Below are 17,713 nucleotides of genomic sequence, written 5' to 3' on the forward strand. Positions count from 1 at the left end.
TAAAAAGATTGAGTATTAGTACAAGATTAGACAGATATATGGAACAAAACACAAAGTTTAGAAATATACCCTATTAATACACTCTCATGAAGGCAACTTTTCAAAACACTAGAAAAAATGATAAATCAAGAGTTGGGGAAAAAGAAAAAAAAGAGCTGGGACAACTGATTAATGACAAAATAAAAAAGCAAACCACTAAAAAAGAAAATACTAGTGTCTACTTCATAGGCTTATCTAAGCCTATTTAAAAGACTACCATTAACTTTCTCAAAGATAAAAGACATTATATCTGTCATGTATGGACAGGAATGTAGTAAAAATAATAAAAAATTATAGCCAGGCACTTCTCTAAATGCTTTACATATATTAATTCATTTAACTTACAATACTGTTATGGGTTAGGTACTATTTATTACCCCCCATTTTACACATGAGGAAACTACTCACAATCATAAACACCATGCTATTTAATCTCTGCTTCATTCAGAGAAAAAAAAGGATCTCTTGAAAATTAAAAATACAAGAAGACATATGCATCAATTCCACTTCTGAGTATTTATCCAAAAGAACTGAAATCAGGATCTCAAAGAAATGTTAGCATTCCCATGTTCACCACAGTATTATCACAATAGCCAAGATGTGGGAAAACCTAAATGTCCATCAATAGGTGAATGGATAAAGAAAATGGGATATATGCACACAATGGAATACTATTCAGCCTTTAAAAAGAATTCTGCATATGTGACAACATAGATGAACCTTGAAGACATTATACTAAGTGATATAAGCCAGTCACTGAAGATAAAAACTACATCATTCCACTTATATGAAGTACCTAAAATAGACAAATTCATAAATTCAAAGAGTAGAACAGTCATGGGGCTGGAGAAGGGGAAAATGGGCAGTTACTAATCAATATGTATCAAGTTTCAGTTAAGAAAGATGAGTAAGCTTTAGAGATCTGCTGTACAACACTATCTATAGTCAACAATAAGGTACTGTATACTTAAAAATTTGCTAAGAGGGTAGATTTCATCTTGGGTGTTCTTACCACAATAAAATAAAATTTAAAAAATAAATCTTATCCTGTCAGCCAATAAAAAAATCTTCATCAGATGTAAGGAGAAAGCTGTCTGTAATTTATTGTAAATGGAATCCCTGACCCACATGATAAAATTTAAAGAACCAACCTTTGCCAGTTTGTCCTGACAGCTGTAGAAGGCAAAACTTCTGTGAATGTATGATGGACATAATGATATTCTTATAGAGAGTGAGGTTGTTTAGAATTGTATGAAGGAGTTAGACTGACTAAACAAAAATCTTGCTAACATGAAAAAATACATATATAAATAAAATATATGAACACAAGTGGGGAAGAAAATACAACAAAGGTTAAAAAACATAGCCAAGGAAATCTCCCAAAAAGTAGAACAAAAGCAGAGACGGAAACAGCAGAAAAAGACAAAATTAGAGCATCAGTCCAAAAAAATCCAACATCCAAACAGTATTAATTCCAGAAAAAGAACACAGAAAATAAAGGGGAGAAAAATCGACACAATTCTAGAAAATTTCCCTGAACTGAGGGACATAAATTTCAGTCTACTGGATAAAAACAACTACCAAGAACATCATTATGAAATTTCAGAACACTGGGAAAAAGAGGAGCAGCATCTTCAAAATTCTAAAGGAAAATGATTTACAAACTAGAATTCTATACCCAGCCAAACTAACAATAAATATGAGTGCAATATAAAGGCATTTTCAGACAGGCACATCCAAAAAAAATCCACCTCTTGTATACCCTTTCCTCAGGAAGCTAACAGAGAAAAGTGCTCCGCCAAAGTAAGATTAAATCAAAAGGGAAAAGGCTATGGGAAAAGATTAACAGGATCCAATACAACAGAGGCAGAAAAAATCATTAGGATGAGGTGTTGGAATACACATGACAGCTGGGCAGCTGCCTAGAGCAGATGTCCAGAATAAAACAGATTTACAAATATCCCTAAGAAAATAAAATTTATAATATAACTAAAATTCTTAAAGTACTGAGGAAGATTTACACTTCTAGGCAAGTTTAGAAAGAAAATACTTATAAGAACACAGAAACTTAACAAAACAGACCAGAAAAAGGTTATTATTAACAAGAGACAATGAGCAGTCAGGCAAAAAAAGGAAAATTAACCATAGCATGCAACATGATCTGGCTGTGAATAAGCTATACATAACCATAATATTAACAGTGAATACTGCACTAACCAAAATTACACTACATGTAACCAGAGTGACAATAAATGTGGGTATGTGAGGTGGTGAGACTTCTACAGGAATCAACCACTATCCAAGGTGAGAAGTTGATAACAACCAAAACTGAAAAATCTGTAAGTAGCAAAATAAGTTTATTAGAGATAATGCCAAAAGAAACAGTAAAGAGTTGGAAATGACTCCTTCTGGGGACTAGGAAGCAGGCAGGCAGGAGGGGCTGTTTTTCATAAAAAGCCCCATGGAGCTGATGGCCTGACATGTCTATGTATAGGGTTTCTGTACATACATTAATAAAAAGGAAAACAAAAAAGGGTATAAGTAAATATATAAGATGCTTTTTAAGATTAAGAGAAGAAAATGTACTATGGTGGGAAGTCAACTGCATGTATAAACTTATTCATATTCATCACATAGTTATCTAAGACAGGGAAAAATGAGAAAAGCCTACACGTTTACCAAAAAGAAACTAGTTAAATAAATTACATGGCACATTCAGTGTTGAAATGCCATTAGTCATTTAAAACTGCAAACAGAAAAAAAACTTAACAAGAACCAGGTGACAAAAAAAGCACAATTCCAATTCTAATTAAACACACACACACTTACTCAAGTAACATAATCATGAAAAGAGTCTGTTCACCAAAATATTAACAATGATTATATATGTCAAGTTTATGGCTGATTTTTTTCAGTATTCCAAGTGAATAAAGTTGTGTTACTAAAAAACTCAAAAGTTAGTTAAAATTAAAAAGTAACTGTTGATTCTATAACTTCAGATGGAATCAGGAGAGCAAAACTACTTTATCATCTTGTTTCAGTTGGTTAAACTGAAAAATAAACATTGCTTAGTGAGAATCCAGAACTTCCTTCCATTAAAGGGTCTTCTGGATAAACAACTCTTAACATAAGACAGGTGAGTGAAGTTATAGCGAGTGAAGTTATTATTAGTTCCTTTTATCACCATGCATTTACCTTATTTGAACAATGATTCGACGTGAACCAGATCCCAAAGAGACACTACCTCAAAGAACACTGGCAGTGCTGCTAGCTTCTCCAATTTACAAAGTCAGGGTACAATTCTGGAATGAGAAGAAATAAGCAGTGATAAAACAGATATCCAAATCTTGTAGATTCCATCTTGAAATATAGATGCTTGAAACCTATAAGCAGAAACTCTCCGTTAGTCCTCAACTTCACTTCAAGTGGACACAGGGTTCTCTCTCAAAGTACACTGGCCTGAGGGTCTCTGCCCGCCTGTAAGGCTGCAGCATGGAAGGCTAAAACCTTCCTCTTGGAGCCTGACACTTCCACTGGCAGGGTTTCAGGTGCTATGGTTTGCATTATGCAAGACTAATTTGCAAACTCCCTAATTCAACCTGGAGAAGTACTTCAGAAGAATTAAGTGCTTGAAACAAAATCAATAATAACAACAATTAATTAAAGTATGCTTAACTAAATTTAACAAATAATTTCAAGTTAAAGTACCCCCACCTTAATCCCTCTTAGCACCAAAAACCCTTCAGATCCAGTTGTTTAAATATTCCCAGATTTAAACATTACTAACATGGTCATATATCAAAGCTATGTCGTATTAACCCAAAACAAATATGAAAACTAACTTGCAAGATCAGCAAGCTCAGTATGTAGTTAATGTCCCCGCTCCTAGCTTATTAGTTTTATCTTTCTTTAATAATACTGTAAAGTACCCAAGATTCAAATAATCTGAAAATGCCGTCTTGACATTAATCTTTTCTTTTCTGACTCAGCATTCACTTAATCAAGAACACCCACCTTAGCTGTCACTGAAATTTGTGGTTTACGCACAGCTGAATCCTTGCCTTTTTCGCCAGGAAAGAAAGGATCGCATCTCCTTAAGCTTAGTACATATGGAGCCCTCAGCCAAGAAAGCCTCCTCCCCTCTCACCAAACACCTACTCATTCTTATGAGGGTCTCCTTCCCCAGCAAGCTGTCCCGGGCTCACCCAGGCCGAGTTAGGTACTGCTTCTCTGTTACCCTAGACATGTCTCTCCTTTCACTCATCTCACTGTGTCTGTTAATATGTCAACTCACCTCACGGGGCTGCAAACTCTATATACCTAACACTGTTAGGTGTTTGCTGAGTAAACTGAATACCCACGCAATAAACTTCTGACCTTTATCAAAGGTAATCAGATAATTAACATTGCAAAGAGGCAACAAAAACCTACTCTTAACCCTAATAGGATGACTTTCATCCAGATGAAATTAGTACTCAATTTATCATTTAATGACAGTGTTGACATGTATTTACTTAGCTGATAGACAGCAAAAATATAGCACTTCCAAAAAAATTCTTTCAAAACACTTTTGCATACTTCTTGCAGGTTATGCTCAGAATTCATCCTAGATTATATGAGCCAAAACTTCTTTCCCTATTTCTAACTGCAGAGGCACAGGGGCACACAACAGTCAGCTTAAGGGAAATCCTGATGACTGCTACAAGACTGGAAACTGCTTACTCTACAATGCACTAACTAAAGAAAAGAACTATTTCAATACATCCATCCTTAAAATTCTAATCACTTAATACACACCCACACACCCCTTTTATTTTCACTACCCCACCATTTTCCTTCCTATTAATTACCCTCTTCTCGGACACTGGCAAGAATTTTATCATCCCACAAACCTTCGATTTTCCATTGCTGCAATGGGTGGAGAAAGCAAATCTGAGGCTCTGGCCCTTAGTTATTCTATGACAGTAAGGAGATACCTGAAGTCCTAAGTCATTCCTGCCACTACAGCTTTTATGCACCCTCAAACTTGCCCTGCCTGTGCCATCTGGACAGTGAGAAGAAACTTATCAGCCTCATTCTCCTGAACCTCCCTTTGACAGATACCAGTGTATTAGCAAGGACATTGCCGACAATATACCTTTTCTCCTTCTGCACAATTTTCCTTCTAACTGTCCACTTATTCAACAAAAAAATTATTAAGTACCTACTACATTGCCAGGCACTATTCTAGCAATGAAGATTCATTCTTAAGGGCAGATGGAGGGGCACACGGGGAATAAGAGTTACTATTTCACGCAAAGTGGTCAAGGCAGGTAGAAGACTTGAAGAGTAAGCTGTGCTTTATGCGAAGGCAAAGGGGACCAGAGAGGAAAAAGTGAGTGCAAAGACCCTGGGGAGGGAACATGCTTGGCGTACCTGAGCAAGAGGGAAAAACTGAGTGGCTGCAATGCAAACAGTTGCCAGGGAGCAGTTGGAAGATCAGGTCACAGACATGGGGGAATGGAAAGGGCCTTCTTGCAGGCTGTCGTAAGGACTTTGGTTTCCCTAGAGGGAATGTAGGCAGCTACGCAGTGTTTTCAGCATAGTAGTAATGACCAGAATTATGTTTTGAAAGGCCCATTTTGGCTGCTGGGTGTAGAACAGACTTTAACAGGGCAAGAGCAGAAGAAATTGTATTATCCAGGTAAAGGACAGCAGTGGCTTAGACCAGAATGTAGCTCAGAATGCTCCCACATTTCACACATCACTACACCTTAAGTAACAACACAGTTCCAAAATCCAAACAAAGAGTGGGTCATAGCATTTTTACCTCCTATAGTTAAAGAAGACTTCAAATTTTTTTTCTTATCTCACCTAAGGCACCCCTGGCAATCATTTGTTGAGAGATTTAGAGCGTGAGGAAGGACAAGGATGACCTTGCCTGCTCCTATAAACCTGAGGTCAAAGATAGTCCTTTAAACCACCAGGCACAAATTGCTTCTATATTACTTAAGAACTAATGTGCTCTAGTTTCAAAAGCAAGTTGATACCAATAAAAGTGAAAAAAAGAGGACAGTGTCTTCTATTCACGTTAATCCAAAGTATCCAATAAATGATAAAATCTAGGGTTAAGAGTCATTCCTCATTAAAAAAAATACTAGAAATTGTTAAAATTATGACAGCTGGACAAATAAACCTTTTAGTGTTTTCCTGCAGAAAACTGCAATATCTTGCTCCAAGTAGCTTCCCTGGTATCAGGAGGAACAAAGATTGAATCCAAAACTGGTCAAATTACTATGAATGGTTTTGGAGAGAAAGGCAGGTATTTCCAAATGTGTCGTGTATACAGGGCCTCCTACACTGGGGGGGGGAGGGTGAGCAAATAACGGCACAATGGCAAAATCTAGCCCAACCTATTTTTCTATCACCTATGAGCTAAGAACAGTTTCTACATTTTTTAACAGTAGAAAAATATCCAGTGCTTCATGACATATGACAATTCTACGAAATTCCAATTTCAGTAACCATGAACAGTTTTACTGGAACACAGCCATGTTCATTCAGATAAACTGCTTCCACCCTAAAACTGCACAGTTGAGTAGCTGCAAAAGTGACTGCAAGCAGTGGTCTCATCACTTTGCACTGCAACAAATTATGGTGAACCACTTATAACTCAAAAGCATTTCATTACTTTTTTAAAATAACCAGCACATATTCACTATGTCAAAACAAGACGAGAAAATGGACTCTGAATGTTACCATTTAAGGCACAGTGTGGAGTGTGGATGATTCTTTTATCCAATTAGATGGCAATGGCACTGTGTTTATTATGAAATGACACCACAGCTGTGCCATGAATACAATGTGTCGACATAACAAAACTAAGCACTCATCACAATATTCCCAACTCACAGGAAACCAACTGTCAGAAAAATTAAAAAAATTTAAAACAGAGTATCTTATCACAACAGAAGATCTTCATAAAAACAAAAGATAAAAAATAAAAATGAGGCTACAACCAAAGTAAGTTTCTGAGTATTGCATAGCATAAGAAGCAAAACCATTTAACAGTGAGTTAATTAAATCATGTTTGACTGAGGCAGCCTAAGAAATGTGTCTGGAGAATATGAACTTGTTTAAGACTTTTAGCCTCTTTTGATTGAAAAGCTAAGGACAATGGAACAATATAAGTAGTCAATTAAAAAATAAGGCAGGTGGAACGGAAAGGTGCTGACCTAAGTAACTTCGGAAATGAGTGAAACAGAGCATAAAAAAAAAAAAGGAATTGTACATAACCACCCGTATTTGTTAAAGTTGTTCTAGTTGTAAAGTTGTTAAAGGGTATAGGTTAACAATTCTGAAACCACTACATTACATGTATACTGGAACTAGTAAGTAAATGGATGGAAGATGGTGAGAACCAAGTTTCTCACTTGTTAAGAGTAAGAGGTTACAGACAAAAAAGAGGGAAATGAAAAATGATCAATGAGGTACTGGATTAGAGTTGGAGTTATCAGTATGAATTCATGTTTAGCTTAATATAGATACAAATGGATATATATAGAAATATCAAATATTTACAGATATTTCTATAGGTATATGGTATATATTAGTATACAGACACACTTCTCTGTTTTGTCAGCTGAGAAGACCTAGGAGCAATAACCCTCCAGTAGCAATGAGCACACCTAGCACCCAGATTTGATTTCTAATACCATTCTCCAATAAAAGAAAAGAGGGCTCCTTGGAGAAATAGCTGAATCTAGGGCTGGAGCAGGGACTAAACTGGATGAGCTTGGGAATATCTTATAGTGACAGAAAGTGAGGAAGTGCTAAACAAACAAAACCACTACACACAATAAAGGGGGTATCTCAAAAGGATACTCCTCCTGTCCAACTGAAAGAGCTCTCAATGGTAAAAAATCAGAAAAATTAAAACAAAATATAGTACTGGATTATAAATCAAAGTATAAAAATCCATGAGTCCATACTGATAAAAATAAATGACTGAATACTTAAATGGGTAAGAGACCAATCTCCCATGCAGAAGAAATACAAGAAAATTATGTATATACTCCACTGTCAAGGAGGTAGAATATAACTCTCCACTCCTTAAGCAGAGGTGAGTGTGCCTAGCGATTTTCTTCCAAAGAGAACATTATGGTGGGAAGGGGAGGCATAATTTACATTGGAGAAACGTAGCTAGGTGGTCAAGGTTAACAACAAGAAGTCATACTGATAGCATGTACTCCTTGATATCATGTCATGAAAATGGCACACTTTATCTCTGTGGTCTTTCCCCTAAAATCCAGAACACAAGTCTAATCATGAGAAAAATATTAGACAATTCCCAATTGAGGGACATTCTACATCTAACCAGTACTCCTCAAAACTGTCAAGGTTACCCAAAAAAGAAAAGTCTGAGAAACTGTCACAGCCAAGAGAAGCCTAAGGAGACATGACAACTTAATGTATATCCTAGATGGGATCCTGGAACAGAAGAATGACATCAGGTAAAAACTAACAAAATCTGAATAAAGTATGGATTTTAGTTAATAAGAATGCACCAATATTGGTTCATTAGTTGTGACCAATGTACCATACTAATGTAAGCTATTAACAGGAGAAATGGGTATGGAGTATATATATGGGAACCCTCTGTATACTATTTTCCCAAACTGTCTGTAAATCTGAAACTGTTCAAAAAACATTTGTCTAAAAAAAAGGCAAATGATTGTGGGTGGTGTTCTATGGCTCTTGATTCAAAAGATATGACTGATTCTGCTCAGTTGTTAACTGGGGAAGTCAATGCTGAGTTTGAAGTGACTGAACACTATGAACAGTCTGTGTGGAAAACCACCGAGAGAATCTTTTCAAAAAAGTTGAGAACATAAATTCAATACAACATGAACTTGAATCCACTAAGATGTGTCACAAATTATGGTAGTAAAAATACATGTGGAGAAGAAAGGGCTTAGCTATACACATTTACAAAACTTGTGAAAATGTGAAGTATTTAAAGCATATGGTTTAACCACTGTACTGTTCAACAGCAGGTACTCTGTAAAAAAAAATTTTAAATCTACCACCTTATTGTTAAGAGTGACCTTTATCTGCTCTCAACCCACTTTTGTAGACTTAACCATCATCAGTTCTATGCATTTTTGTAAGAAACAGGTGAATACTTACTTGCCCTACCAAACAGCAGTTAAATGGCTTAGCAGCAGTAAAATTTTATTGCGATTTTTTTTCTAGCTCAACGCTGAATTTAAAAACTTTCTAAACAAGAACAATCACTCTTAAACACTATTACTGAATATTAAATGGCTTTGGAAATTAGCTTTTGCTGCACACTTGATAATGTTTCTTAACAAATCCATTTGAAAATTAACAAGACAAAACAACACTTCAATGGGAAACATACTACAGCAAATTAATTTGAACAAACATTGTCTGAATCGCAAGTAATGTTACTTTTTTCATTTCCTGTACTGGAAAAGGTAAAACACAGAATGAGATCTCCATTCCTACATAAATTTGAAGCAATCATATTTTCTTAGCTCAAACTACAATTTCAGCGTATTTCCTCAATGCAAGCACAAAGGAAATCTCCATATTTCAAAATCCATCCTAACTGCAACTGAGGAGCTTCCACCTAATCTCCAGTTGGAAATAATTCATCTGCAGTGTTAACAGCAGGCTAAAAAGCAAATATCAAGAAAAGAATCTAGCAGAATTCTACAAATGCCTTCCAGGTGATGAATATGCTCAAGATAGATCATATGCTCATGGGTTAATATTAGCATTTGGCAGGACCTATGTGTGCAAAAAGACACTTTCAAAGATGACATATGTAAAATCTCACTACAGATTTCATCATTAACAGATGAACATTTGCCATAAATTGTAGGTTAACTCCGGACCCCAATTAAGTGAAGTGTTATTCCCCAAAAGAATTCCATTCTTCTAACAGACCTGTGTTATAATAATTTTATTCAATTATTATGTATTTGAATTCTGCCAATAAAAATGTTTTTCTCTCTTATTGAAGTACTACAATTCTGAAGAATTATCCAGACCTTTACAGAAAAAGCTTGCTAACTCGGATTCCACATTATTTGCCTAACAAAAGCATTTAGTGCAAACAGCCAAACAAGAATAAACCCTTAAGGAGCAGTAACTCTCAAAACTGTAGTCTCAAATGGTAGAAAATGTCATTTTTTAAAACTTATGCCCAGCCACTTAAAGTAAGGCAAATAAAATTAGTAATCAATCATTCCAAAGCTATAAGCAAAGAACTAACCCAACAAACAGTAAAAGAGCATGTGCTCTAAAGCCAGACTGCCTAAGTTTGATTGATTCCCACTCCACCAACTAATTTTGAGACTTGAGCTAAATTACTTAATTGAATCTCACTATCTCTGCTTCCTTATCTGTAAAACTGGTCCCTATTACAAAGATTTATGAAAGTTGAATAAATTAATTTACAAAGTTACTGAAACAGTGCTTAGCACACTGTAAGCACTCCATAGTAAGTATTATTAATCAGGCCAATGTCAAAATGACAGAGCTAAAAGACTTCAACTAGCTGGTATGGGTAACCACGTGCTCATTAAACAACTACCTTCCCTCTCTTGATAATTCAGAATTTGGATTGACGGCAGACTCAGAATATGACACCACGTCTTCAAAATCTCTTAAAAAGCAGAACACTCTAGGCAACAAACCCAAACTTAAACTTGATTCCAGGCTGAATGAGTCTGCCCCCAAATGACACCATTATTCTGTGCCCCGGGTTCTCAATTTACGAGAGGGGGGGGATCAACAGGCCATCTGTGCACTTGACAGTCTACCCAGACAGGTGGTTTTTAAAATCTTGCTCTCAGGCTACGCAGAGGTGCATCAGGACAAAACAGTAACGTTTTCATCTGAATCCTCTGGCCCATCCAGCATATAAGACTGTCAGGAAATTAAAAGCTACTTTTCCAAATTTTACAACTCAACAAAAATAAAAGAAAAAAAAAAGAAAGAAAAAAGCTGCTTTTCTAGAATTTATCTTTTTACCACATTACAACTTTTATAAGCTATCACCATTTCCTTACAACTTAAGCCTCTATTTCCTTGAAAACTACTAGTCAAGCAGTATTACTAGATTATTTTGCTTCTTGAGGGCAAGTACCAGATCAAATTCCTTTTTGTATCCCCAGTGTCTAGGTACATATTTATTGAATGGAAAACAAATGAATAAATATTAGCTATACAGTGTGTGTTTTTTAAACTATGGTAAAATATACATAATACAAAATTTACCATTTTAACCATTTTTAAGCATACAGTTCAATTCAGTGGTGTTTAGCATATTCACATTGTTATACAACTATCACTATCACCACCATCGATCTCCAGAACTTTACCATCTTCCAAAACTCAAACTGTGTACCCATTAACAGTAACACCCCCACCACCAGAACCACCATTCTACTTTATCTCTGAATTTCACTACTCTAAGAACCTCATACAGAAGGATTCATACAGTATTTGTCCTTTTATATCTAACTTATGTCATCTAACATAGTGCCTTCAAGGTTCATCCATATTACAGCACATAGACAGTTTTGTAAAAGGATAAAGCATGTACAGAATCATAGAACTTGAGATATTAACTTAAACTTTTACCTGCCTGAGCAAACTAAAACATTTAATTCTTCTTTTTACCTAGTTTTTCCAGTTTAGTAATAATACGCACAGTAAAACTTTGTATAAGAGTATATAATGAAAAGAGGTCTCCTCCCTGATGTCTACCCTCCCTATCCTCAACTTCTAGTTCCTCTCTCTGGTTTAATTTTTCACTTTGGAACACAACTGCCAAACACGTTACCTTGCCTTAAGTAAGTCCAATTAGTAAGATACTCAGTTGGCCTATTAGAACCAGCAAGTCCTCTGTTCTAAAAATACTACTAACATAAAGATCCAAAACAATGAACATAAAATGTTTCACAAGTATTTCACTGAGTTAACATTACAGCACCCAATGGATAATAGCTTTGCTAGGCAGCATACCAAGGAGAGTACAGGCTCTGGCGTCACATAAAGACTAATTTAAACATTTTGACTCTTTTAAGCCTCGGTTTCCTGATCTATAAAATAGGGACAACACTATCTTATTAGCTACTGTAATGATCAAATGAGAAAAACACCTAAATCATAATACAGTGCCCAGTAATATAGCAAGCACTCAAATAATAGTAAAATTGTTTATTTCCTTCACTGGGCACTGTGAAAAGCACAAAGATGAATCAGAAAATCTGTGCCCTTCCAGGTGGTTATAAAACAAAAGGCAGTTTATCTCTGCTCAATGTTATCATTATTCTGCCAAGAACGTGGTATTAATGTAACTTCCAGCCTATACTTAACAACTTTTATGACTATTTCTAAATCTCACTGAAATAGTTATTTGTAAAAAAAAAAAAAAAAAAAAAAAAAAAAAAGCTGTGACTAGGAGAATAAAGACAAAGTTCATTATTAGACCTCATACAGGGCATACCGCCCTGAAACAGTCTACAGCTGGCTTTAATCAAAGAGCGCAGTCTTGTGATTAAAAGACAGTGATCTACTTCAATCTAGATGCAAAAACTGACCCAGGAGAATATCAGGATTCTGGACAAACCTCACTAGAGTTAGTCACAGCGCATTAAGGACTGGAAGCACTCCTAGAAATCATTACCTAGAACAACCCTAGTTACAGGGAAATAGCCCAGAGAAAGGAAGGGATTTGCCCAAGGTGAGGTAAACTAGAGCTACAGGCCCTTGGCTCTCAGTGTGCCCCAGTTCTTTCCACATCATCATGCTACCTTTTACCTGTTAAAGAACCTTAAGTCACAAACTTCATCCAGTCTGCTCTGATTTCTCAATTTTCTTCCCAGTTACTTACCATCTAATAGAAAAAATTTTTAATATGCCTTATGAAATGTCTTAGAAAACATTCCTAAATAATCCTATATTATTCGGCTAAAATGTACTCTACTGGAAGCTACAGGGGATGCTGAATAAGAATAAATCCAATTCATTAAAGGCCTATTGGAAAGGCAATTTCAGTTAACAACAAAAAATTAGAGCTGAAAAGTGAATGGTGCAGAGTATATCTTCCACAACTGTTTAGTTTTACTAAAAAATTTATACAAAACAGTAATTTGATTAACAACACATTTAACAAAGAGCATCAGACCAGGTTAACCAACTTCTAGATAAATCACATTTGCTTTCATCTGTAAATAAGCAACAGGAAAGAGACTGAATTTGATGCCAGAATAATGTTACAGATACTTAGTGACAGGTTATTCTGGCATCAAATTCAGATATGATTATGTCACGCTGGAGAATCTACTAAAGCACATTCATCTTTGGAGATTTTTTTCTTTTTAAATTACAGATCGGAAAAAAAAATAGATCTGACACAAAGATCAAAACTACTTCCCTGAGTACTGCCAAATTAAACTTATTTTCAAACAAACTTGCTATTAGAAATAATCTTATCAACAATCTTGGAAATCTCGCCAAAATGTCCATATATATTCTGGTTCTGCTAATTCTAGAAATAAATTTGCAACTGCTTTGCAACTGATGTTAACCCAGTATCAATTTACAAACACCATTAGGGAAAGACAAGCCTTCTCTTCCCACAAAATACCAAACCCCAAGACCACCCAGACACACCTAAGCAGAGGGTTCCTCACAAAACGCATCTTATTTCCAAAGCATTTATAAGCAATGTAACAGCTCATCAGAATCAGCCCTATATTCACAAGTTTAACCAAGAAAACAGATTGCTATACACACCAGTATAACTATGAACCTTACTAAGAGAACTGTATGTCCTCTAAGTGATTCTTGTAAATCAAGTTTTCCCTCCGAAAGATTTAATTCAGCTGTTTAATTCATGCCATCCCTGATTTAACAATCCTGCTATTTCCTGGAAATCTAGTTTTAGATTACACTGACATTTTTCCAATTTCTCATACATAAAGTTAAGAAAGTTTTAAGCCTAGCAAAAAGGAATTAAGACTACTACACAAAGTATAAAGGTCACTATACAAAGCCCCAAAACAAGTCAGGACTTGAGACTCAGAATATTAATGAATATTAAAACCAATCATGGAAAAAGTAAAATCAGACTCCTACCTCACAACACACAAAAATTAACTCCAAGTGGACTAAAAAACACACAAGCATATAAATAAACATTAAGTGTGAAAAACTTTAAAATGCTTATAAGAAAAGTTTTAGAAGAAAATACAGGATAGTATCTAGGAATTCAGGGTAGAGGATTTGAAATAAGATACTTTAAGTATAAACCATAAAGGTAAAGACTGATAAACCCTACAGAAATCCTACCGGGTCAGTAGAAAATATATACAAGAATATTCCTGGAAACACACTGAGTATAAAAAGGAAAATGGGTAAACAAAAGTACATCCACACAATGAATATTATACAACAGTGAAAATGAAGAACACATGCCATGAATGAATCCCAGAAACATAAGGCTGAGCAGATAAAGAAGTTACAAAATAAATCGGTATCAATTTACATGAAGCTTTAAAAACACATAAAAACATACTATACGTTGTTTAGGAAAGCACACATTTTTAATAGAAGTCTAGAAAAATGCATAGGTATCATAAACACCAAGTCAGAAGAGAGGTTGGGGGAGAAGGGGAAAATAATCCTTCAAGGCTTAGCTATGGTGGTAGAGCTTTATTTCTTAAATTTATTAAACTGATCTCTTAAATACATGGGTACTAGTGGTATTATTCTCTGTACTTTTTGCAAGTCTATAGATTACACACTTTAAAAGCATGAAAAAAATGTTTGAACACTGTGGTTGTGCTAACTTTAGACTTCCTTTCCCAGTCCTCCAGAGGAAAAAAAGATTAATATAATTCTCTATAAGTGACAGAAGAGTACAAGCATTCTCACTTACCTCACAAGCTTCTTAGCCACACACATTTAGATTTTTGCAAGCAACTTCCAAAGATTGAAATAGGACTCATCAAGCAATGCTCTTAAGGTCAAATCAAAGAAAATAACTCCACACTGAAGGATAAGCATACAAAGGTATAAATGGAATATATGCAGAGTGGTTAAGAGTAAGAATCTTGCAAATAGATGAGCAACCTGGATTAGAAACCTGACTCCACTACTGCACAGGTCTGAACAAGGTGTACAATCCTACTAAGTTTCTCATCTCAAGAAAATAGATGCACTGATCTTATAAAATCATCACAGGATTAAATAATTAACATGTAAAGCAGACAGCACATATTCTGAAAGGGCAGTTTGAAAAACAAAAACAAGAAAGTTGGAAGAGAGAGGATAACACGGGATAGACTCAACAATGAGCATTTTATTTTCCAAAATTGTTTCGGTAGCGAATCAAGATTTATTTATTTTACACTTCATTAAGGCTTTTTCCCCCAGTATGCTTACATAACACCAAACAACAAATTAAATCCTTAAAGATATTTCTGTTTACAGAATCACCTTCAAAAAAACTAAGCTGACACACAAATATCTGTACAATGCAAAGTAGAGATCAGGCTAAATCCCTAGGATTTTGTTTAACTGCACATTAGGTCCAATTCAGGTGCTGACTATTCAGGGAGAAAAAAAAATACTATATAACCTGTATCAAGAAACACAGTTAAGAAAAAGTAAGTTGTGAATATTTTCTACAGGAAACTAGAATAGTCAAGACTTACTATATGAAAAGCTGAGTTTTGTACACATAATGCATCAAAAAAGTGTATCCATGACTTACAATTTAGATATGAACAATGGTTTCCTACACACCAGAAGGAGTAAAGGCAGGAGGATGAATAATACAGAAGGCAAAGCCTGTATCCCTAAAGCTTTGCAGTGATATTTAATACCTAAAAAGGAAACCAAAGATCCTCTCCTCAGAAAGTACCTCCTATTTCTTGTTGGCAGCTCAAGATTAGTTGCCAGAATAAGATCAGGTGAGAAGGGCAGGTCAAAATTCCAGATGGAATAGCACACTGTTATATTATACATGTAATGTAAGTTACAGCTTATGTACACTTTTGATCAACACATAAGATCTTAGTTTCCTAACAACCACAGCAACAATTCAGTTGGCAATTTCAAAATTTCAATAGTCTATCTTTCACTTACATTCATTGCTCATGTATGAAAATACCTCGATACATTAATGGTCAGAGCAGGTACCTCGTTTTGTTAGGAAACTATACTTTGGGCTAACCATGTTAAAATTTTTTTCTTTAAGCTTCCTTCTCTCAAAGAGAAGATGCTTCATAAATAAAAAGAAATGATCACAAAAATGACAAAGCATTTGAAGTAGTTAAATGACACTCTAAGTATCATTCTTTCAATAAATTTCAGATCCATTGCTTCTGAACCAAGAGTTCAACAACAATTTGTTGGAGACTGTTCACTGCAACAGCTAAACTCAAATGGAGTTCAAAACAATTACCTTTGAGAATTTCTAGTGTGCTCAACTAACACTGTTCACTCAAATGTCAAAACAGCACTAGATTAGAGAACTTTAGTTCCATCTGTGCCTAAACTCCCATGAGACATCACTGTATCCTATTCAAACCATTTAATAACCATCTAGCCATAAAAGAAATTATAGTAGGTGACTATGTTAAATTGCCTAAGATACTGAACTATATTGTTTATGTATTCTTTTGGGGGGTTTTTTGTTTATGTATTCTTTATACTAGTGTCAAAATATGTATACTGTAATTTTCTGGAAAGAAGGTAGGAAAATGGTGTATTTTCATTTTAAAGATGGAAAGATATAAAAGGCTAGGAAAACATTATCAATTTTGAAATGTATCTTCTGTCATTCTGTTTCCAGCAAAATGAATCAAAAAGCCTCTGTGTTTGTGTCAGCTGGTGGATTCAGGTCCATTATTCCTGAAGAGAGTGCAAACATTGTAAATTGACTATACTTCAATTAAAAAAAAAAGTTAATTTAACATTGGATCTAATAAACATGACAATGACAAAATGAAGATGTTTTATAAGTGAGGACTCTCCGAATTTACTGGTCAATCTATTCTCTAGACCCTTACTCTGAGCAATGTGGCTAAGAGTGGAGGTTTAGAGAGTCAGACCTAGGTTCAAATCCTATCTCATCCTAAATTAACCTCTCGTGCCTCAACTTCATCATTTATAAAACAAGAAACTCTTCACTTACCTTGTAAAGTATATGATTAAGTGAGATAATGCATGCAAGGTGCTTAAATAAGCATTTATTTGGGGGGGAAAAACTCCATCTATAAAAGTGCATCTTTAATATTCAGGTTGACCTCCCACCCAGGTTTGCTCAAGATAGTCAGTTTACAATTGTTGCCCCAGTGTATTAACAGCATCCCCTCTCTCAATAGTGTCCTGGTTCAAAAACATAAATTACATGGTCACAATATTAACTGGACAAAAATAAATCTAACTTAAGACAAGCATCATTAAGTCAAAGGAAAGTGAACTATTTCAGCTAAGAACTGGCACCCAAAACCTCTCTTCCTATCCAAGCAAATATAAATTAAAGAAATGATGGTCATATTTCAGTGTGTAAATTTACTTCCCTCTCCTCTCCCAAAAAGGAAATCATAAGCTAATGATCATCATATCACTATTATATCACAGCCAG

At 35.2% G+C, this 17,713-nt stretch overlaps 1 protein-coding gene across 5 annotated transcripts in view; it reads right to left on the bottom strand.

Annotated features, from left to right (window-relative positions):
• The window catches only part of THRAP3 (thyroid hormone receptor associated protein 3), a 64,928-nt gene that overhangs the window by 37,596 nt on the left and 9,619 nt on the right, over positions 1–17,713 (bottom strand). For 4 of the 5 annotated variants that reach the window (XM_010977534.3, XM_010977533.3, XM_031464751.2 and 1 more), the window contains one exon: positions 3,235–3,341. The exons of the other annotated variant lie outside the window; for it this stretch is intronic. The gene's annotated coding sequence lies outside the window, so the exon portion shown is untranslated. The remainder of the gene's footprint in view (positions 1–3,234; positions 3,342–17,713) is intronic. 5 annotated transcript variants of the gene reach the window in all.

This window comes from Camelus dromedarius, chromosome 14, assembly GCF_036321535.1.
Source record: "Camelus dromedarius isolate mCamDro1 chromosome 14, mCamDro1.pat, whole genome shotgun sequence".
In the NCBI taxonomy this organism is placed as follows: domain Eukaryota; kingdom Metazoa; phylum Chordata; class Mammalia; order Artiodactyla; family Camelidae; genus Camelus; species Camelus dromedarius.